The 5,000-nt window shown below is 52.3% G+C and overlaps 1 protein-coding gene across 1 annotated transcript in view; it reads right to left on the reverse strand.

The window, feature by feature from the left end:
• LOC143288352 (ras-related protein Rab-35-like) overlaps window positions 1–5,000 on the reverse strand; it is a 16,948-nt gene that overhangs the window by 9,874 nt on the left and 2,074 nt on the right. The window lies entirely within an intron of this gene.

Below are 5,000 nucleotides of genomic sequence, written 5' to 3' on the forward strand. Positions count from 1 at the left end.
AAACGGTCATACACGTAAAAGCCCACTCGTGTGCATACGAGTGAACGCAGAAGAAGAAGAAAGGTGGAGAGCAAGGAATGGCCAGTACCTTCTGACTCTTCAGCCACAAGGTTCTCTTCCTCGTCACCTCAGTGTGACAGAATGGTCGCTCCCAGACGGAGAATGCATGACGTGGAGTGCCGCCAGGAAGAGGATCCAGCTGGGGACATCGGTCTGTGTGGCCAGGTGGAGGGTCCGGCCGGAAATGGTCCGTCATCACAGGCAACGGGGGTGAATCTGTGTCACTGGGGACCGGCTTTCTATGTCGTAAGCCACGTCAGGAGAACGGTGAGCCTCTTCTATAGACGTTCTGTTCACATTATCAGATGGAACTGCTGGACTGCGTACATCATCCCTGAGGACAGTATCGGTATCAGCAGCTCAAGGAGGCGTCAATGCGTTCGGACAAATCCATGTACGCTACACAACATCTGCGTTACACCACATCTGCCAAGCAGATGCCTGACCAGCAGCGTAACCCAACGCGCTTAGTCAGACCTTGAAAGGACTGTGGCGACATCGAGATAGCAGGGGAGGTGAAGGGTGTGTTCACAGCGCACAGGGAGGGCGGGACAGGCAGGGTCACTGGGCTGTCTGCCATCCCTTCTTGAACATCCCTTGTTGATCTCTTCAGCTTGCATTCGGTCAGTCAGCTTGCAAGGAGGAATTTACTGCTGCCTCCGACAAAAGAGAGCCCGGGACAGCTGATCTGTCGTGGCAGAACAGCGATGCTGTGCTCCCCTCATCAGTGGTACAGGTGATGAGGACTGGCAGAGCTCTGACCTGCTGAGCGTGAGTGGAAGGTCTGCTACTACGTGATGACATTGGAGGATCTTGGCACACATCTGGTCTTGCTGAGCGTGGGGAATCCCCCCCCCCCCCCTGTCAGAACGGGAGGAGGGTTGAAGGGAGTTCTTGTTTTCACTGCTCAAACCATGATAGTATTGTCTTCCTGGTGGTTTACAACTCTGTTGATGAAACTATTCTGCCCATAATTTCGGGATCTGTTCTTCTGATTTCTTCTCCCTCGGAAACACAAGGGTCTCCTGAACAAATAGGCGTTTCTTTCTTCTTCACCATGACGCCGCAACACAGTGTACTGTCGACTGTTGCTAGAGACCTGTGGACCGACACACGAGTACCAAGTTTGTCAGCCATGTCTTTTCTGTGTTCCTTGTCTCGCAGCACACACATTTAACCTTCTGGCCGTCGGTGGAGGCAGGTGATAGGCCGCCGTGGGTTAAGGATCCCATCACAGGGTGGTCCGACTCTATCAGCGCCATCCACATCATGTCATCTTCGTCTGGGAAGAGAAATACCGGTTTAAGAGTTGGACCTTTTTTGCGTGTGTACGTTTGCTTACCATCGTCTGACTGAACACTATAAAAAAAAAAAAAAAAAAAAAAAAAAAAAAAAAATGACGTCATTCTTTTCAGAGGACGTCTCAAGTCTGTCAACGTCGCGGTCCAGATTGTCGATGGTGATTGTTAGGTGTTGTTGCTGGTCATAAGATAGTGTCACACACATCTTGCAGAGACTGGCACTGGTCTGTGAGAAGTGACACTTCCTTCCTCAGCACGTCGTTTCCAGACTGCTGACTGTCACACCATCAGAACACTGAACCCCTGTCATACCAACAGAACACTGCACCCCTGTCACACACTGTCACACCAACAGAACACTGCACCCCTGTCACACACTGTCACACCAACAGAACACAGCACCCATGTCACACACTGTCACACCAACAGAACACTGCACCCCTGTCACACCAACAGAACACTGCCACCCTGTCACACCAACAGAACACTGCACCCCTGTCACACCAACAGAACACTGCACCCCTGTCACACACTGTCACACCAACAGAACACTGCACCCATGTCACACACTGTCACACCAACAGAACACTGCACCCATGTCACACCTGTCACACCAACAGAACACTGCACCCCTGTCACACCAACAGAACACTGCACCCATGTCACACACTGTCACACCAACAGAACACTGCACCCATGTCACACACTGTCACACCAACAGAACACTGCACCCATGTCACACCTGTCACACCAACAGAACACTGCACCCCTGTCACACCAACAGAACACTGCACCCATGTCACACACTGTCACACCAACAGAACACTGCACCCCTGTCACACACTGTCACACCAACAGAACACTGCACCCCTGTCACACCAACAGAACACTGCACCCCTGTCACACCAACAGAACACTGCACCCCTGTCACACCAACAGAACACTGCACCCCTGTCACACCTGTCACACCAACAGAACACTGCACCCCTGTCACACCAACAGAACACTGCACCCCTGTCACACCAACAGAACACTGCACCCCTGTCACACCAACAGAACACTGCACCCATGTCACACCTGTCACACCAACAGAACACTGCACCCATGTCACACCTGTCACACCAACAGAACACTGCACCCCTGTCACACCAACAGAACACTGCACCCCTGTCACACACTGTCACACCAACAGAACACTGCACCCCTGTCACACACTGTCACACCAACAGAACACTGCACCCCTGTCACACCAACAGAACACTGCACCCCTGTCACACCAACAGAACACTGCACCCCTGTCACACACTGTCACACCAACAGAACACTGCACCCCTGTCACACACTGTCACACCAACAGAACACTGCACCCCTGTCACACACTGTCACACCAACAGAACACTGCAACCCTGTCACACACTGTCACACCAACAGAACACTGCACCCCTGTCACACCAACAGAACACTGCAACCCTGTCACACACTGCCACACCAACAGAACACTGCACCCCTGTCACACCAACAGAACACTACACCACCTATCACACCAACAGAACACTGCACCCCTGTCACACCAACAGAACACTGCACCCCTGTCACACCAACAGAACACTGCACCCCTGTCACACACTGTCACACCAACAGAACACTGCCACCCTGTCACACACTGTCACACCAACAGAACACTGCCACCCTGTCACACCAACAGAACACTGCACCCCTGTCACACACTGCCACACCAACAGAACACTGCACCCCTGTCACACCTGTCACACCAACAGAACACTACACCCCTGTCACACCAACAGAACACTGCACCCATGTCACACCAACAGAACACTGCACCCATGTCACACCTGTCACACCAACAGAACACAGCACCCCTGTCACACCAACAGAACACTGCACCCCTGTCACACCTGTCACACCAACAGAACACTGCACCCCTGTCACACCTGTCACACCAACAGAACACTGCACCCCTGTCACACCTGTCACACCAACAGAACACTGCACCCCTGTCACACCTGTCACACCAACAGAACACTGCACCCCTGTCACACCAACAGAACACTGCACCCATGTCACACCAACAGAACACTGCACCCATGTCACACACTGTCACACCAACAGAACACTGCACCCTTGTCACACCAACAGAACACTGCACCCCTGTCACACCAACAGAACACTGCCACCCTGTCACACCAACAGAACACTGCACCCATGTCACACACTGTCACACCATCAGAACACTGCACCCCTGTCACACACTGTCACACCTACAGAACACAGCACCCCTGTCACACCAACAGAACACTGCACCCCTGTCACACCAACAGAACACTGCACCCCTGTCACACCAACAGAACACTGCACCCCTGTCACACACTGTCACACCAACAGAACACTGCACCCCTGTCACACCAACAGAACACTACACCCCTGTCACACACTGTCACACCAACAGAACACTGCCACCCTGTCACACACTGTCACACCTACAGAACACAGCACCCCTGTCACACCAACAGAACACTGCACCCCTGTCACACCAACAGAACACTGCACCCCTGTCACACCAACAGAACACTGCACCCCTGTCACACACTGTCACACCAACAGAACACTGCACCCCTGTCACACCAACAGAACACTGCACCCTTGTCACACCAACAGAACACTGCACCCATGTCACACCTGTCACACCAACAGAACACTGCACCCATGTCGGAGACCAGTGCTACACAGTTTCAGTAGCTCAAGGAGGCGTAACTGCGTTCGGACAAATCCATATACGCTACACCACATCTGCCAAGCAGATGCCTGGCCAGCAGCGTAACCCAACGCGCTTAGTCAGGCCTTGAGGCGCTACACAATGTTGCTCTACCTGCAGTAGACGTGAAACAACGTGGTCCACGTTGTTGTCCTGTGTTGTCGTTTGACCAGCACCAGACTGGGAGGTACCAACGGAGGAGGGGGGAGGTGGGTGGAACTGTAAGGTCTGGTATTGTACCAACAGATTGGACGGGCCGCAATAGCCGAGTGGTTAATTAAAGCGTTGGACTTTCAATCTGAGGGTTCTGGGTTCGAATCTCGGTAACGGCGCCTGATGGGTAAAGGGTGGAGATTTTTTTCCGATCTCCCAGGTCAACATATGTGCAGACCTGCTTGCTGCCTGAATCCCCTTCGTGTGTACACGCACCCAGAAAATCAAATACATACGTATTCTGTCATGTCGATGGCAGAGTTCGGTGGGTTATGGAAGCAAGATCACATCCAGCATGCACACCCCCGAAAACGGAGTATGGCTGCCTACATGACGGATTAAAAACAGTCGTACACATAAAAGCCCACTCGTGTACATACGAGTGAACGTGGGAGTTGCAGCCCACGAATGCAGAAGAAAATCTGTGCGAATGTGTAAACATCGCTAGCGTCACAAAGTCACACTGAGGAGCACACACAACACAAATCTGCCACCACGGAACCACTGACCCGTGCACTAAGTTTACATACCTCTTCTCTTCTGGATGCGAAGGAAATGTAAAATAAACCCACTGAAATAAACTACAGCTTGCTCGGCTGACTGCGTTACACTTTGCAGGGCATTGTAGAATAAGATCAAAACTGTCAAATTCG

This window comes from Babylonia areolata, chromosome 12 (assembly GCF_041734735.1).
Source record: "Babylonia areolata isolate BAREFJ2019XMU chromosome 12, ASM4173473v1, whole genome shotgun sequence".
NCBI lineage: Eukaryota > Metazoa > Mollusca > Gastropoda > Neogastropoda > Buccinidae > Babylonia > Babylonia areolata.